The 19,254-nt window shown below is 41.0% G+C and overlaps 1 protein-coding gene across 10 annotated transcripts in view; it reads left to right on the forward strand.

The window, feature by feature from the left end:
- ST7 (suppression of tumorigenicity 7) overlaps positions 1–19,254 on the forward strand; it is a 240,027-nt gene that overhangs the window by 160,891 nt on the left and 59,882 nt on the right. The window lies entirely within an intron of this gene.

Raw genomic sequence — 19,254 nt, forward strand, 5'->3', positions numbered from 1 at the left:
TGCTTTTTACTTTTATTTTCCCTGATTAGGGGTGTTTCTATTTTATTAATCTTTTCAAAGAACTAGGATTGGGTTTTATTTATTTTCTCCAGCCATTGGCCTTGTCAGAAAAAGACATTTTTGTCTTTATTCCAGTTTTTTCTACACATATTTGTACTATTTTGTTCTCTTTCTCTTCCCTCCTTCATCCTGTGTTTATTGCCTTTTTTTTTTTTTTTACCAATTTTTAGGTTGAACACTTAGCATCATTGAATTTGATTGAAATTGAATTCCCTTTCAATTTCATCTTATCCCATATAGTATGTGTTTACTTCCTTGCCATTGATTTGTGATTTTTTTTTTTAATGTTATGCTTAGAGAACATAGATCATACAGTACTGATTTGGGGGGAATTTATGGATGCTTTCCTTTGAAGCCTAGTATATGGCCACTTTTTATAAATGTTATATCTATTTAAAAGTCGGTATGTATTTACTAGTTTGAACTTATTATTCATGTTATTTGAATCTTCTGTATGTTAACTTATTTTGTCTTCTTGCTCTATGAGTTTCAGAGAGGAATATGATAGAATATTCACCATTTTTTATTTATTTGCTTTTCCTACATTGCTTAGTTAATTGTTGCTTTATATATTTTGATGCTATATTGTTAGATGCGTTCATGTTGATTATTCTGTCTTACTGACACAGCATTAAGAGTATATAATGTCCATCTCTTGTCTCTTACTTTTTTCCTGCCTTAATTTTCTTTGTAACTTGTATTAAAAGTGAATGTTCTAGCTTATATGGATTCATATTTAGTTCCATTTTTTTTTCAGGTTTTATTTATTTATTTTGTAGAAAGATAGAGAGCGTGAGCAGGGGGAGGGGCCAAGGGAGAGAGAGAGAATCTCAAGCAGACTCCATGCAGAGCACAGAGCCTGATGTGAGGCTCAATCCCAGGACCCTGAGATCATGACCTGAGCTGAAACTAAGTCAGATGCTTAACTAACTGAGCCACCCAGGCACCCCCTCCCCATTTTTTTTTAAGAGTGCATGGATATTAAGGGTGGGAGGGCAGAGGGAGAGGGCAAGAGAGAATCTTAAGCAGGCTCCATGCCCAGTGCAGAGCCCAACAAAAGGCTCAGGACCCTAAGATCATGACCTGAGCCAAAAATCATGAGTTGGATGCTTAACTGACTGAGCCACTCCAGTTCCAAATTTTATAATCAAGTTTTCTGTGACTTTTTGATGGACCATTTGGATCTGTAAAATTTTTGCCAAATACTGTCTTTATTTATTTATTTATTTTTTAAATTTATGATAGTCACAGAGAGAGAGAGAGAGGCAGAGACACAGGTAGAGGGAGAAGCAGGCTCCATGCTGCTCCCACACCGGGAGCCCGATGTGGGATTCGATCCCGGGTCTCCAGGATCGCGCCCTGGGCCAAAGGCAGGTGCCAAACCGCTGCGCCACCCAGGGATCCCCCAAATACTGTCTTTATTAATTGTAGAGTTTTGTACCTTTGGTTGATATGTTTTTCCCATTTGTGTTTATTGTCATTATTATTTTGTTTAGTCATTTTTGCTGTTTTTCATGTTTTGTATCTGTCATACTTTCTGTCTTCCTTTCTTCTCTTCCACTGAATGGATCTGCTGGTTAAACATTTAAAATTTTTGTTTCATTCTTTTTGTGGTCCCTACTTACTAAAATCTATACTTATATTTATGTTTCTTGATCAGTTATTAAGCTTACCAATATATATTATCTTCTCCCTAATGATACACTTAACTTAGCCTATAATTGTCCCCTCTCTAGACTCATATAGCAACCAGGGAAACTTTATCCAGCTCTTTCCTCTGTGAAGATGTACAGGAAGGACCTGTGTCTCTCTTGAATAAATAAAAATAAAATCTTAAAAAAATAAGACAGTAATATAATTGAGAATGATAGTGTGTGTGAGTATCTACAGGAAGGGCAGTATCTGTGAGATGTACAGGAAGGACCAATATCTGACTGACTGCTGGTTTGGCAGGGCTGCCTCTGACCAGAAGCCAGTGAAGCTGTTGACTTCTAGGATGGACAGAGAGACAGCTATTGGAAACAGACATACTGGCTGACCTGGCCTAGCAAGAACAGAAACCATAGAGACAGTAAAGCCAGCGATGCATGTGATGACCAGAGAGGCCAATGAACTGGGTGTCTTGGGTTTCCCTTTTTAATAATTGATGCAAAAGTATTACATATATCTCCTTCCTGGACAGTTGTCTGTGCTACTTATGAAGAGCATATACTCTGACAGCTTTCTCCCTTTCCCTGGGCCAGGGAACACTGTCTTTGTGATTCAAGAGCCCATGGGTGCACAACGGTACTTTCTGAGACCTGAGTCTCATGGAGCCCTTTAAATATAAGCTTAGTCTCTAGTAGGGCACCCTCCTAATACTCTCCCACTAGTAACATTTTTATTGCTTAAGTAGAGTCAAAAAAGTTCTCAAATACTCTAGACTCCTCTCTTTGCTTCACTTTTCACATTCAGTTAATGTGTACACGTCTTGTAGGCTTCTCTGCCAAAATGTGTACACAGTTGTACAACTGCGCTGCTGTGATCCTCATTCAGGTCACTGTCATCTGGACTATGCGGTTGGTTTCCAGGCTTCTGCTCCTCCCTTGTACAATCCTTTCTTAGGAAAGGTGTTTAAAAACTCAGATCAGAACTAGTCATGTTCCTACTTAAAAGCCTCCAGTGATTTACTCTTACATTTAGAATGAAATGCAGACTCTTTATAAGGCCTGTAAGGCCCTATATAATCTGCTCCCTGCTTACTCTTCCAAATTCAGCTTATGCTATTGTTTTCCCTCATTCACTAGGCTATAGCTACATTAGGTTCTTTCCAAGTATTCCTAGTTTGCTTGTTCCTTCCTTAGGCACTTTGTGCAGACACTTGTCTTTACCTGGAGTACTCTGCTCCAGATCCTCACTGGGCTGGGTCCAACTTGTCATTTAAGCTAACCTAGAATATCACCTTAGAAGAGCTTTCCCTGATACCCAGGTGTAGGAGCACGGTGCATATTGGGCCCACCTCCACCCCACGCACACACACTCATAGATACTCACACTATCATTCTCAATCATATTACTGTCTTATTTTTTTTAAGATTTTATTTTTATTTATTCATGAGAGATACACACAAAGAGGCAGAGACACAAGCAGAAGGAGAAGCAGGCTCCATGCAGCAAGCCTGATGCAGGACTCAACCCTGGACCCTGGAATTATACCCTGAGCCAAAGGTGGATGCTCAACCGCTGAGCCACCCAGGTGTCCCAACTGTCGTATTATTTTTTTATTGCCCTTCCATTTTTGAAATCTTATTTATTTGTTCACCTACTTATTGTCTACATTGCCTACCTCCACCAGAAAGTAAACGCCACAAGGACAGGAACTTTATTTTGTTCCCTGGTACATGACAGCTTCTCATTTAATTTTGTTGAACGAGTGGATGGATGTATAGTTGCCTGGGGGGGGAATAGACAGGAGTACTTCCCACCTACGTCCCACCAAATGCAAAAGTGAAGACCTGACTGAGAATCACAACGCCCCCCCCACCTTAAGAGCTCTTTTCTGTCCTGAACAAATGGAAGTTTATTAAGTTTCTTTAGCAAATGCTTGTCTGATTATAGATTAGGCAAGATTTCATTTCTGTTGCTCTCTTGGGTAGGTATGAGAAGGCTGCTCAGCCCAACTGTTATATGGCCAGGTGTTCAGTTATGTATGGTTACTGTCCGAGAACCCACTCTTGCTCTCTGTCTCTGCCACTCCCAGTGTGGAATCTCTCTGAAGAAGAGCTGCAGCTTCCTCAGCTTTCTCTGCTATGGTTTAATCAAGTCTCATTTGTAGTTTAGGGAAATTTGTCTTAGGGAAGTAGTAGTCTTAGGGAAATTTGTTAAAATCTCTCATTCAGTGGCTCTGCCAGCCTCCTATCCCTGTTGTTTTCATCACAAATACAGATTTTTCTCCTTTTGTAACACTTCCCTATCATTTTCATAGGTTTGTGGGAGGGAGAGGAGGTAGACATACTTGTTTAGTTTTTCATCTCAGTTTGTAAGTTTTCATCTCAATTTGAACTTTTCCTGAGTTCTTTTACTAAAGTGATATAGGATGCATACCAGCTTTTTTTTTTTTTTAAGATTTTATTTATTTATTCATGAGAGACACACAGAGAGAGACACACACACACAGACACAGGCAGAGGGAGAAGCAGGCTCCATGCGGGGAGCCCGATGTGGGACTCGATCCCGGGACTCCAGGACCACATCCTGGGCCGAAGGTGGCACTAAACCGCTGAGCCACCTGGGCTGCTCTCATAATAGCTTCTTGTGTAGACTTGGAGTCAATGTGTTAATAAATAACTCTGTTTGCTGTTCTCTTACACCCCTGATTTCAAAAAGGGAAATTTATTTAGACTTTTCTCTAAAGAGTAAGAGTTCATTTTATGCTGCTGCATCTGACAGTATGTCCCTTTCACAAACATAGAAATATTACTCTTGTCTGCTGTAATTTCGTTTTTCGATCTTGCCTTCTATTCTTCAGCAATAGAAACACTCACATCCAAATGCTCTGGGTTTAATTTAATGGGTCTTGGTGGAACAATCTCAGTGGATTGTAAGTCCAGTTTGAGAGATTTAAGAGGTAGAGTTGAAAGAAATTGGAAATTCATTGGAAAAATTTCTTCTGTTTTTGTTTTTACGTTCAGGGCATTGGTTATAGTGTGAGAGAGCATGCAGGAAAACTCGTGGATGACTTGAATTTCTAGCTTGGAAAACTGGAGAGGCAATGGTACCATCATGAGGATTGAGATTGTAGTATAAGTACCTGGTTTGGGGGAGGTGGGAGGACAGGAGGAATTTAGATAATGCTACTTTTGCAGTAGCAGGTCATTGCAATGGAAATATCTAGTAGGTGGTGGGATGTATAGACCTTGAGCAGAGGAGACCTGGGCTATAAGAAGTTCTGGTAATGATCAGCATGGAAGGTGATTAAAACCATAAATGAGGATGAGGTCATCTAGGGAAGAGTGAATAAAGTTTAAAGGAAAAAAAAAAAGGACTGGAGAGGAGTGCAGAATAGGTTGATGAAAGGAGACTTGAAAAGAAGTGACTAGTGAAGTAGATAGAAAATCTAGGAGAATATTCTATTATGAAAACCATAATAGAAAGGAAAATGAATATGAGATCAGAACAATTCTTATCATCATACTTGTCATAAATTACATATTCAGTGAATATTTATCATGGAGAAAATATTTATTACATTTTACTCCAAAGAAGTGGTTGGTAATTTGGCTAAAGCAAGATCAGTGAGATGTAAAGGCTGAAAATAGATGGCATTGTATCGTCAACTGTGAGGTAACACGTCTATTGGAGATGACTCTTGCAATAGGCTTTAAATATAAAAGGAGAAGAAAGAGGTGATCATAACCAGAAGGGAACATGAACCTGAGCACGTTGAGATGTTGGTGGAAAAACACCGAGAAGAAAGGGAGAAGTTGGACATATATACACAATAGAGGGGCATCGTTGATAGAGTGAAGTCCTGAGGAGTGTACAGTGTTGAATTCCAGAGCACAGGAGGGAAGGGAGAGTCTAAAGGAGGGGTTCCATGCATGGCCGGCAGGGATACATAGGTCTGGATGCAGATGGGGATTGTGATAGAGAAATAGGGCTAAAGAATGGAGGGGGGCCCTTCCTGTTGATTGGTTTTCTTGATTAAATTAGACGACAAGATGTTCTGCTGAGAGTTAATTGGGAGGACTGTGGAGGGAGTTATGGAATGTGGGAGAGAAGTCACCAAAGACATTTACTAGAGGTGTGCTAGGCAGTCTCAGCCCCGCAGAAGTTGGAGATCATTGTATTTTAGTTCTTTCAAACCTTAGAGTCGTGTTCTTCAGCCTGGATGTTGGGGCAGAAGTGATAGACATCTGGTTTGACCCAAGGTCAGGTGTTACTGGGTGAGTGAAATGGACAGGTAAGGATGTCAGGTGCTTGTGGTAAGATGATGAGCCATGGGTTCTAGGCGGAAGAGAGGGGGAAGGGAGGCAAGGAAGGTAAGAAGGGACGATGGATTCGTTGTTTCCAAAAACAGGCGTCTATTGGGGGCCTGCAAGGTGGTGGTCCCACTTCTAGGCACCCAGTACGTCACGGAGAACAAGACAGCCAGCAATTACAGATGCCTTGGAACAATTATTACTGAAGAGGGGACGTGGGTGATAAAGACAATCACAGACTGTGGTGAGCACTATGAAAAAAATAAAAAGGCTGCTGTGACAGAGGGTAACCAGGAGGGGCTACAGAACAACATGTTACAGAGAAAGAGCTCATCCAGAGACCCTGGAAAGAATTGGACAAGAATGAAAAGGAGTCTGAGGTGAGTAAAGGGAAGGACGGAATGAGATGAACTTGAAAAGGCAGGCAGGAGCTTTGTCACTTAGGGCTTTGCAGGAAATAAGGGTTTGGATTCATTGTTAAGTATAGGGGAAACTGGTTAACACATGTAATGCAGGGCGGGTATAACCTCACTGATGTTTTTTAGCTACATTGTTGAGAATGGAGGGCGAGGATGAGAACGGGAATCCAGGTAAGGAGTTAGAATAGCAGTCTAGGCAAACCTGATGAGGGTTTAGAATTGGGGGTGGTCATGGAGAAGTGGATGATTTTGAGATATATTTGGACATAGAATCCATAGGATTTTACTAAGGCAAATTTTATTGGCTCTACTTTTAAAATATAGATAGAGTCCTACCACTTCTTACTGTGTCCACAGCCATCCCCTTGGTAGGGCCTGAGGTTAAAAGTAAGAATATGCAGGGATGCCTGGGTGGGTCACTGGATTAAGCACCTGACTCTTGATTTCAGCTCAGGTCATGATCTCAGGGTCATGAGATCAAGCGCGGAGTTGGCTCCCTTCTCATAGGCAGTCTGCATGAGATTCTCTGTTTCCCTCTGTTCCCCCCTCCCCACCCACATGCTCTCTCTCTTTCAAATAAAAATAAATTTTTGAAAAAAAAAAAAAAGTATGCAGCCAGGTGACCAAATCCTCAGTGTATGAGGACATGTTACCTGATAGAAAACATGATTGAATGATGGTGGCAAGTGCTGGAGCATTATGGCATGAGGAGGAACTGTCACCCAAGGGCAGGGCTGAGCAGTAATGGCCTGGATGTGCTTTGGGGAACTAGAAGAAGCCAGCCTGACATTCTTCTTGGTAGACACAAGGTTTTTTTGGGGGGCCGGAGGAATGGGGAATTAGCTGCAAGAAAAGCAGTGAACTTAGGTTTGTGTTGCATAAATGTTTCATGGAAGTGTGGGGGGAATTTGTATATCGTGAGCTCAGGTTCCAGCAATAGAGTGGAAAGACCTGGGGAGGAAAGGGAACACCAGAAGGCAGAGTGATGACAGAGCAGTGTGGGGATTAATGTCAAAGGTTGAGGTATTGACCTTCTGCCCGTTGCTATAAAAATCTTTCATAATACTTGACTTTCAGCATGACCCTGTTGTGAGATCTCTGCCAGGGCGAGTATTTGTTAACTGTGCCCCGGATAACCAAATGAGTTAATCTCCTGACTAGGGTTATTTACCATTACCCATGTGAATGTGGAAGGGTGTGTGCCAAACACAGTTATTGTGGTTTTGGCATAAAAAAGTCCTCTCTGACAGTGATTGTTGGCTGGTGTGTTCAGTTGCTCGTTGAGGCCACTCCTGGAACAGGAGAGCAATGCCATGTCATCACAGAGGGAAGGATGCTTATCGTCCTGTTTTCCGTTACTGGGCCTGCTTCCAAGCCATTTGAAATATGCATTAAGTCGTTCAGATTTGTTCATGATCTCAAGGCCAGGGTACAGCCCTATTGAATCTGTTTAAGATGATAAAGGAAATGTTTTACTCAAACTGTTACCTGTCAGTTTTAAGGAGGGTACAAATCATTCTCTTCCTCCAAACAGGAAACTTCTTCCTGCCCTTGTCTCCAACTTCACCCTTGCAGAAATTTTACATTCACATGATAACGTGGATAATACAATGGTGCTATCAGACCCTTGCTTTTGGAAAGGAAAGTTCTTAGACTTCTTCAAGGGCGGTAAAGAATTGCCAGTGAGGAGGGTAGAGGTTAAAGGAGAGAATCATCTTGAAGAAGATTCCTAAATTCTTTTATTTTTAAGATTTTATTTATTTATTCACAAGAGACACACAGAAAGAGAGGCAGAGACACAGGCAGAGGGAGAAGCAGACTCACCACGGGGAGCCCGATGTGGGACTCGATCCCTAGACCCCGGGATCACGACCTGAGCCAAAGGCAGATGCTCAACCACTGAGCCACCCAGGCGTCCCAGATTCCTAAATTCTGACCAGGGTTATGCTTTTATCCTTATCTGATTGAGGATTAAATGCACGAGAGCATTTTATACTGGAAATATTTTTGTTAGGATCTGCATAAATGCAAAACTTGTCTTGTTCACTAGCAAATCTAAGGAAGATTTCTCTTTCAGGAATGAATGGAGTGTACTTTTGATGAGAAAAGTAGATAAGTATTTAGGTAACCTTCCAACCCTCTGAGTCATTACAGAACTATCAGAGGATTTGCATCGTGCCTACAACTGTTTCTGTCCTCAGTTCAGTTATTGGTGATGCGTTTATTTACATTGTGGGCTCAGTTTCATGAAGAACTAGCTCACTGGTGATGTAATTGTCCACACAGGTCATGTATTGATCATATCACTTTTCAATAGATGCAGCTTAATATTTTCCTTTAGATCAGCTCTGAAAATGACATTTTCTCATTAATATCTGTCCAAGCCTCTCACGACTGCATTTTATAGTGATCTGTGCAAATGGAACTCTCCGAGGTCTCTCAGGACTCTGGTAAACAATTCGTTCTTTCCTTTCACGGCCCTTAGTGTCAGTAAAAATCACTGATGAAATAATAGCCATGCGATACAAAGTGTCTTTTCTATTTTCTGTTTATGCCTTTTTTTTTGAAGCTGTAATTAAATAATGTCAAACTTGCAAACATAACAAAATAGTATCTGCTGTTTGAATATAATACAGGCCAAATTCTATAAACTTTAATTAAGTCAAGCTTGCATTGACCTCAGAAGGAATCTGGTTGAGGATCTCTTTTAATTACTTCTGCCTTAAAATATGTAAGAATTTTCACATTGCTTTTCTCACTCATAGAACAATACATGGATAGCTAAACTAATAGATACAAATCAAACTTGAAAGGTTTAAACTGTTGTTTTCATCCTGTAAGTCAGCTGAGAAAAAGCATACAGACGCAGTTCTAAATTATGTCCATAGAGTATTTCAAATCCAGTGAATTAACTCTCCTTTTTTTTTTTCTATTCGAGCTCGTAAATGTTAACCTCAGAAGTGCCTCAGATTCTTCCATTGAAATAAACTTGAACTGACAATAGCCAGATGATGTAAAATTGAAACTGAAATTCTATCCTTGGCCCATCCCATGTTCTTCCCCATAGGTATTAGAAGAATCGTAGGAGAGTTAGTGTTTTCATTGTACGTGAACTGTAATATTTGGGCAAAGCAGGGCATATAAATTACTGACTGCCAGGAGAAAGCAATTACCAGCATAGAGAAGATAGCTGGCAATAAATAAACAGAACTATGCTAGATAGTGAGTGAGTTTAAAGATTTATTTAGAATGACTTAGTTTATGGGAAACAGGCCTTTATATTTATCATATGCCTTCATTCAAGTTTCTTAATAGAAAGGCTAATTACACCACCAAAGCCATTTCTTTTTTGTTCAGTATGTTTAAAATAAAGAAATAATTGGGGATATGCTATATTGCACAACTAAAACCACAAACAAAACTAGTCACTCACAGCAAAGCAAGCAAATAGCACTTGGAAAATGCAGTGCACCTGGGTACACATTGTGTAAGATGACAGCTCCCATTTGTCAAGCTCCCACGTGTGTCTGAGTGTGCTGTGAGCTAGGTGTTACCCCAGTCTTGCAGATGAGACAGATCGGCTCCAGTGGTGCTAAGAAACTACTGTCCCTGAATGGGAACCCCACCCCATCCGATTACGAAGGCGGCCGTGCTCTTGGCTTCTGTAATGTGCCACCACCTCTCCCACGATGAAGCCTTTCCAGCAGCCCCACTGCTATGTCCAATGCCTTCTTTTGTATTTTGAAAACGATGTACCATGGGAACCTTTGTAGTTCTGGTGAAGAAGCAAGAGGAAATTTTATGAGGAAAGAGTTTTCTCCCAAGGTGCTCTACCCCAACCTCCACCCCCAACACTAAGGGTTAGAGAGGGGGGTAACTTACCTTACAGTAGGCTTCACTCTGAAGCATCCCTCAAGGTGAAATGACACTCTTCATACCACATCGGTCAGTGGCCCTTCTTTGGAATTCAGGTGGAGGAGAATTAAGAAGTGGGACATGACGCTGTGATTCATCCGAGATTGGATAATTATCCTGCTTTCATAGGATTCAAGTGCAGTGTATTAAAATCTATTAGATCATTAATTTTTTTTTTGGAGGAAATTTTTTAAGGAAATTCTCTAAATGTTGTTTAGCCAGATATTGACTTTTTCTTAGATGTTATCAATACTTTAAGGAACTGCAGAGTCCACCCCTAAGGGGAAGTGATTGTGCTTCAAAAGGCAGAACATAGGGATCCCTGGGTGGTGCAGCGGTTCGGCGCCTGCCTTTGGCCCAGGGCGCGATCCTGGAGGCCCGGGATCGAATCCCACATCGGGCTCCCGGTGCATGGAGCCTGCTTCTCCCTCTGCCTGTGTCTCTGCCTCTCTCTCTCTCTCTCTGTAACTATCATAAATAAATAATAATAAAAAAAATTTAAAAAAAAGGCAGAACATAGAAAACAAAGTGTAACTGATGAAAATTGAACTGTTCTCGACTTGAAGAATTACAAGTGAAAAGGACGGCTAATGAACTTCTAGTTTCAGGAAGCAACTTTAAAATACACACACACACACACACACACACAAAATAAGTAAATAAAAATAAAATACACAAACACACACACATAAATACAGAGAATAATAAAAATAGCATCACTGCCCAGAATTAAGTGTAAGTAATAATAAATAGTAATAAATTAATTAAAAATTCTGTCATCTTTGTTCATCTTTTCTGAAAAGAAATGAAACATTATAATAACACGTAAAGCTGTAGCCCCCAAGTGATCACTACCCGCAGGTGGCCTCCTTTGAAGCACCAGCAACTTTGTGATTTCCGTTTGCTCTCCATATATTTCCATAATGTACTCCCATAAATGACACGTAGGATTGTATGCGTTTAAATATATGCTATATTCTACAGAGTATTTCTTAACATCACTTTGTATTTTTCTGCATTGAGATATATTAGGGTTAGTCCATTCCTTTTGCGTGCTGAACAGCATTTCATCATGTGCATATACCCCACTCGATCAGTCCGTTCCACTGGTCATAATGGTGCTCCCCATTCTGCGTGGATATCACAGAAGGCACTGCTCACAAACTTCTGTGGATGGTTTTTAGGGAACAGAGCTGGACGCAGAAGGTATTGGGTTGTAGAGTTGGCCTTTCTCATTTCTTATTTTTATTACAGTCCGCCAAATCAGGTGTGTGTAAGAGGTGTTATGTTTTCCAAATGTACTATCACTGTGAAACTTTTCTTATGAAGAACTTTTATTTTTTAAAATGTATTCCCGTTAACCAGGGGTTCACAAACTAGCACCTAAAGGCCAGATCTGGCCTCCTGCCTGTTTTGGTAAGTAACCGCTTACTGCCGCTTTCATCCTACCATGTCAGAGTTGAGCAGTTGCAAGAGAGACCGTATGGCTCACAAAGCCCAAGACATTGACTCAGTGATCTAATATTCAGCCACATGAACTGATAAATAAGAGGATTTTAGAGGGTGACAGAAACCATGGGAAATAGGCATGTGAACGGAATGACGACATTACAGAAGGCTGAGAGCGTGCCATATGAGCTGAGACCCAGGACATGAGGCATCCACGGCTCAGAGAGGTTAAGTGGTTTGTGATGTCACATGGGGAGTAAGTGGTAGGAGTGAATTTTAAGCTCAGGATAACCCCACCTATGGGGCTCTTTCCTCTATAATACAGTTGTCTTCTAATCTTATAAACGCAGAACAAAGCAGGTAGGTAAGTGTAGCAGAGAAGCATAAGCAAAATGGTTTAGTTCTCCTGGACTTGGCAGGGCAGAGACTGGGGTGCTGATGTGTTGAAATTTGGAATCGGTACTGATGACTGGGTTTGAATCATAGTCCCAGCACTAACTTTGGCTGAATCACTTAAATTTGCAGCCTTCTTCTTCTTTTTTTTTTTTTAGTGGGGCGGGGATGGGAGGGAGCTCATCTGTAAACTGAGGAGGGTGTTTGGATGATCTCCACGGGCTCTTCTGGCTCTCACTTCCTCTGATGCTGTGACTTTAGGAGGTGGCATTTGATCTGGGGCTTTGGAGGGTGGGGTGATTTTGACAGGCTGCCTTGTAAATGACAGGAAAAGGTATTCCAGGTGGTGAGAACAATTTGAGCAAAAACACAATGGATAGTAACTGTGTAGTTAGGAACACTATAGGAAGAGTTCTGGGAATGGTGTACAACAGTCTGATCTGACAAGGCTAGAGTTTGATCCTATAGAAGACAGGAGACGCAGGATGCATCTGGCACTGAGCTGGGGGAGGGTCTAAAATTATGCTTAGGAGCTGGGGACTTTGTCCTTGGAATTTATAGGATTTGAAAGGCCTTGGGTCTTTTCTTAAGCATCTCTGCCCATTGACTAGTCTCTATGTGACCAGTTCCAGTGATGAAGACTTCTCTAGATCATCTGTTCCATTTTCAGACAGCTTTAAGAGTTAAAACAGATTTTCATTACATTGAGTCATAGTTTATGAGTTCTAATGATATCTTTTCCAAGGTGTCGATAAAGGCATTGGAACATTTTAAATGGTGGAGGAACATGTTCAGGGGTATGTAACCCAAGGGCCTGAAGTAGGCCTATTGCAGCACACATATAATATGTACCCCAGAGGTAGAGATAACTTTTAAAAGCCTTTATTTAGAAAGCATTCCATTCATGAAATGTGTATGCACTTATGTTGGATCAGTCAGTGACCAAGAATCTGGTGATAAGCCAGGATTCCTATTCTCACACTCTTCCCAGACTCATGGGGAAGATGGACCAGTAGAAGTAGACCATTGTGACAAGGCCTCTGGGATTTGGGGCAGGAGCACTTGACCTGGCAGATAAGAGGCGAAGAGTCAAAGGGTAGGTAAGGGTTCCTGGAAGTTAAGGAGCTGTCTAGATTGATCAAGGAGGTGGAAGGGCAAGCACTCCAAGGGGTGGGGAGCATGGAGATAGAAATGTGAATGAATGTGTCCTATTTAAGGAACTAAAAACTGTTCTGTGGTGGGACCATGTGTCTGTGTAGGGAAGTAGCTGGGAATGAGGCTGGCGTAGTAGACGGAGACCGGTTGTGAGGGGCTGTGTTGCTATGATAAGGATTTTATATTCTGAATTTGATGAGAAGCCAATATTTTTTCATATGCTTATGTATATATGTGTGTGTGTGTACATATATATACATATACATGTGTGTATATATGTATTTGAAATATATATGAAAATACATGTGTATATATATATATATATATATATATTTTTTTTTTTTTTTTTTGAGAAAGAGAGAGAAAGGGTGAATGAGCACAAGTAGGGAAAGGAGCAGAGAGAGAGAGAGAGTCTTAAGCAGACTCCACATCCAGCAAGGAGCCCAGCGTGGAGCCCAGTTGCACAATCCTGAGATCATGACCTCAGCAAAATCAAGAGTTGGAAGCTTAACCAACTGAGCCACCTCGGCACCCCACCAATATATTTTTTAATTGAAGTATAAATGACATATAATATCTTATTAGTCTCAGGTGTATATTATAGTGATTCAATATTTTTATACTGAATGAAATGATCCCCAAGATAACTTGCTACCCTCTGTCATCGTACAAAGCTATCACAATATTATTGACTCTACTACCTTTACTGTACATTACATCCCCTTGACTGACTTCTTTTATAACTGGAAGTTTGTACCCCTTAATCCCCTTATCCTTTTTTCTCCCACCCCCAGCCCTTCCCCACTCTGGTAACCAACAATGTGTTTCTTATATCTATGAGTCTGTTTTTCTGTTTTATTTTGTTTATTCACTTGTGTTGCTTTTTAGATTCCACATATAAATGAGATCATAGGGTATTTGTCTTTCGTTGACTTATTTCACTTAGCATAATCTTCTAAGTGAATCCATCCACGTGATTGCAAATGGTGAGGTTTCATTCTTTTTATAGCTGAGTAATACCTCCTTTATCCATTCATCTATCAATGGACACTGAATTGCTTCCATATCTTAGCTCTGGTAAACAATGTGGCAAACCTAAGGGTTTGCATCTCTTTTGGTGGGTATTTTCGTCATCTTCAGTTAAATACCTAGAAGTAGAATTGCTGGATCATATGGTAATTTTATTTTTAATTTTTTTCCATACTGTTTTCCATAGTGGCTATACCAATTTACATTTCCTCCAGCAGTACACCAGGGCACCCTTTTCTCCACATTTTCACCAAAACATGTTGTTTTATGTATTTTTGATAATATCTGACAGGTGCGAAATGATATCTCATGGTGGTTTTGATTTACATTTCCCTGGTGATTAATGATGTTGAGCATCTTTTCATGTGCCTGTTAGCCATCTGTATTATCTTCTTTGGAAAATTTCTATTCACATTCCCTGTTAATTTTTAAAGTGAGTTACTTGTTTTTTGATATTAAAAGTCAGTATTCTCCTTTTTTTCACTTCTTTATCCATTTTATTCTTTTTAAAATTTTAGTTTCAGTATAGTTAATATACAATTTTACATTTGTTTCAGGTGTATAATTTAGTGATTCAACAATTTTGTGCATTACTCTGCATCATGATAAGTGTACTCTTACTCCCCATTACCTATTTCACCCATCCCCCTAGCCACTTCCCCTCTGGTAACCATCATTTGTTCTCTATAATTAAGAGTTTATTTTTGGTTTGTCTCTTTCTTTGTTCGTTAGTTTTGTTTCTTAAATTCTACATATGAGTGAAATCATATGGTATTTGTCTTTCTCTGACTTATTTCATTTAGCATTATACTCTCTAGATCCATCCGTGTTGTTGCAAATAGCAAGATTTCATTCTTTTTTAGAGTAGCCAATATTCTTAAAAAAAGTTTTTCCTCTCCAATTTATAGAATGTACATATACATTCCTCTTAAAAATATTAGAACATATGGAAAACATGAAGAATTAGAAATCATCTCTAATCTCACTAATCATAAATAACCACTGTTAAAACATTTTGCCATTTTTCTAACCAATTGTGGTTCTATGCCTAGATACAGACGAAAAGCATGATCTTATTGCAAAGTAGAGTTTGTATCCTGCCTTTTCTATTATAATGCTGTGTGTCAGCATTTCCTAGGCCGTGTCGTTAAAAATTGTTTGAGAATTTAACTATTAATGTTGACATATAAAAGCCCAAATGATGACTGTGCCTTATAGTTAAATGCCTTATAATGGGTTAAATTTTAAGTTTCTTGCATTTTTTACTATCTTTTTAAAAGATGTATTTATTTGAGAGAGAGAGAGAGAGCACATGTGCGCATGTGTACATGGTGGGGAAGGGTCAGAGGGAGAGGGAGTGAGAATCTTTTTTTTTTTTTTTTTTTTTTATGATAGTCACACACACACACACAGAGAGGCAGAGACACAGGCAGAGGGAGAAGCAGGCTCCATGCACCGGGAGCCCGACGTGGGATTCGATCCAGGGTGTCCAGGATCGTGCCCTGGGCCAAAGGCAGGCGCCAAACCGCTGTGCCACCCAGGGATCCCGGGAGTGAGAATCTTAAGCAGACTCCCTGCATTAGGGGGGAGCCCCAAACCGGGTTTGATCCCACCACCCCCAGATCACAACTTGAGTCAAGAGTTGGCTGCTTTCACCCACTGAGCCACCCAGGCACCCTGCATTTTCCACTATTACAAATAATGTGATACACAGCCTTGTTTGTAAACTTGGATTCACATCTGCCTATTTCCTTGGGGCCATGTCAGTGGTTGCCCCTTAAGCAAGAGTGTGATGGACTCAAGTGTGTATATTTGAAAAGCCGTCTAACAGCGGTGTGAAGCGTGGGCCAGAGGCAAGCAGAGAAAAGATGCTGTTTGAACAATTTAGGCCAAATATAAGGGTGTGAACTAAGTTATTGGCAGCAGGTCAGAGAAAAGAGGACATGGTAAGATTCTTCAGGTGTTTTTTGTTTTTGTTTTTTTTTTCTTGGAAGTGAATTTATTTTTAATTAATTAATTAATTTTTTAATAATAAATTTATTTTTTATTGGTGTTCAGTTTACCAATATACAGAATAACACAGATTCTTCAGGTGTTTGCTTGAACACGTGTGACAGAGCTTTCTGGGAACTTGCTGGAAGCTATTAGCCTTTGGTACATATTCGTTCAGGGGTTTGGGGACCTTTAGGGTGGCTGTAGTTGGTAGGGCAAAGAAAGTAGCGGAGATTCATGGCTCTCTTCTCTGAGATAGGAAATACCAAGAGGGAAGAACGAGTTTGAGGGGTTGGCTTGGGGAGGAGAAATTTATGAGAGCAGAATTAGATGCACCAGGTAAAGCTGTGAGGGAGACCGTTTACAAATTGAGTTAGCAGCTTGGGAGAGAGGTCAGAGCTGGATGTTGAGAACATGGGAGCCATCTTCACAAAGGTGGTAATTAATATCGAGACCCTGGACACAAGAGCAGTCCTGGATATCCGGGTGTTTATGAGAAGAGTACTGGACCAGGGAGGCTACTTACTCCTAAGTAGGAGACAAGGGGGAAACTAGAGAAGGAGTGAGGAGCTAAGAGCAGAGGAATTCAGAAGAGAATGGTGTTGAGGAAGCCAAAAGAGACAAGAATTTCAAGGAAAAAGTCATCAAACCGTCAAATGTTGCAGAGGTCAAGCAAGGAAAGGACTGGAAGGTATCCATAGGAGCAATTTAAGTCACGTGTAAATGTGGGAGGAGCAGATTCCGAGGAGCTGTGGGGTGGAAGCCCGAGTACAGCTGTGCAGTGAGACAAGAAGGGAGCCGAGGGAGCAGAGTGTGCGTGGCTTTTTTTCTAAGAGAGCTTGTTGTGAAGGGCTGGGGAGGGCAAGGTGATAGCTCCAGTGAGATGGGGCAGTGGAAGTTTGCTTTTTTTTTCTTTTCTTTTCTTTTTTTTTTTTTTTTTTTTAAGATTTTATTTATTTATTCATGAGATACACACAGAGAGAAAGAGAGAGAGAGAGACAGGCAGAGGGAGAAGCAGGCTCCATGCAGCGACCCCGATGCGGGCCTCGATCCCGGGACTCCAGGATCACGCCCTGGGCCGAAAGCAGGCGCCAAACCACTGAGCCACCCGGGATCCCCAAGTTTGCTTTTCCTTATTTACATTTAAACGAGGAAAGCTAGATTTCCAGATCATATGACTTTGATTAGTTCTCTGACATTTGCTGTTTGCCATGTGTAAAATCTTTTTTTTTTTTTTGGTGATTATTTTTTTGGATGCTGTATACTCTTTCCAAGCTTCCAATGAAAGCACTGCTGCCCAGACTGCTAGCATCCTGCTTCAAGTTCTGCTGAAACAGGCCGAGACTCCTGTGTTTGCTCACAGAGTCTCATTGGATCTTAGTAAGACTCCCCTCTCAGTTTTTAAGCTTCACCATGCTACTATTTGGAATTACAGTTTCAAAATTACAGAACATGACGTGTGTCCTTGAAGTTTGACCTTTACCTGAAGAATTGGTCAAAAATGGTAAATGTTTAAATGTTGCAGTTTAGAGAATGTCTTTATTGTGTTGCCAAATGCTGAATGACAGGGAGCTTTAATTCTAACAAGCTCTAATTAGAGAGAGGGGGGAAAAATCAAAGGGTGATGTCAACCAGAATCAAAGTGAACCAGAACAAGAAATACTTTTATTGGTTGCAGAACATTAACAATGCGTGGTGTATAGTCTTATTCACTTCCTTTACTAGCAATGGAAGTACTGCAGGCGGTCTCTAGGGGGCTCAGACAGTCTTATTGAACACATAATCATTTTGATAGTTGTTTCTCGCTGGTAACACAATGCTGTTTGGGGCTGCAGAAAATTATTTATTTTTAGCGATAGGCTAAAGAATTCTTAGCTTTAAAAAAACAAGACAACATGGCGAATATTTCCAATGTAGGAAGAAGTGGACAGTCAAGGCAACATATCCACTGGTTTCCTGCTTAACAGTGAATTAGCCTATTTTTAAAAAAATATTTTATTTATTTATTCATGAGAGACACAGAGAAAGAGAGGCAGAGACACAGGCAGAGGGAGAAGCAGGCTCCATGCAGGCCCCGGATGCGAGACTTGATTCTGGGATCCCAGGATCACACCCTGGGCCGAAGGCAGACGCCCAACCGCTGAGTCACCCAGGCATCCCGAGTTAGCCTATTTTTGAGTATTATTTCTCTTACTTAGAACAATTACTTTAAGGATATTGACGTAAAAGGAGTTAAATAAAGGATACACACACGTACAAATGCTTCAGTGCACACCGACACGGGCCTGTATACCATGTAGGTGCAGGATTGTGCTGTGTAAGGAGCCCGGTTCTCTTTCCCTAGGATGGAGCTTACTTTGAAATTCTTGGTCCTTTCTTCTTCCTTTGCCTCCCAGTGAAGTTCAGTATTACATCTTTTAACTCCCTTTGCGACCCCTCCTGCTCCCCATCCTGTCTAGAACCTTCAGGCCATTCCTTTAATCATTCTTTCCTCATTCTAGCCAACTCTCCTTGCTCCTTGACTTTCTACGGGATCTGATTCAACCTGCCCGGGTGCAACCTCCTCATGTCATCATGTGACTGTGCCGGGGCTGCTGAGCCCTGCTAGCTAGAAGCGGCCAAGCGTGCCAGTTGTAGCCTCCGTGAATTCATGGGCCCCAGTTTGCTAAGCCCTCAAGAAGGCCTTAGCAATCCTAGACGGGCCCCCAAGCAGTTCTTCCCTGTATGGCCACTCTGCACGTCCACCCCCATCTTTAGGCTTCCTCCCTGTCACCTGTTCCCTCTGTTTCAGAAAATGATCTTGACTCCTATCTTTTGGAGGCCACCAGGCAGGAATTCCCGATCGTCCCTCCTTTCTGCTACTCTCTGTCGCTACCTACACA

Source organism: Vulpes lagopus, chromosome 13 (assembly GCF_018345385.1).
Source record: "Vulpes lagopus strain Blue_001 chromosome 13, ASM1834538v1, whole genome shotgun sequence".
NCBI lineage: Eukaryota > Metazoa > Chordata > Mammalia > Carnivora > Canidae > Vulpes > Vulpes lagopus.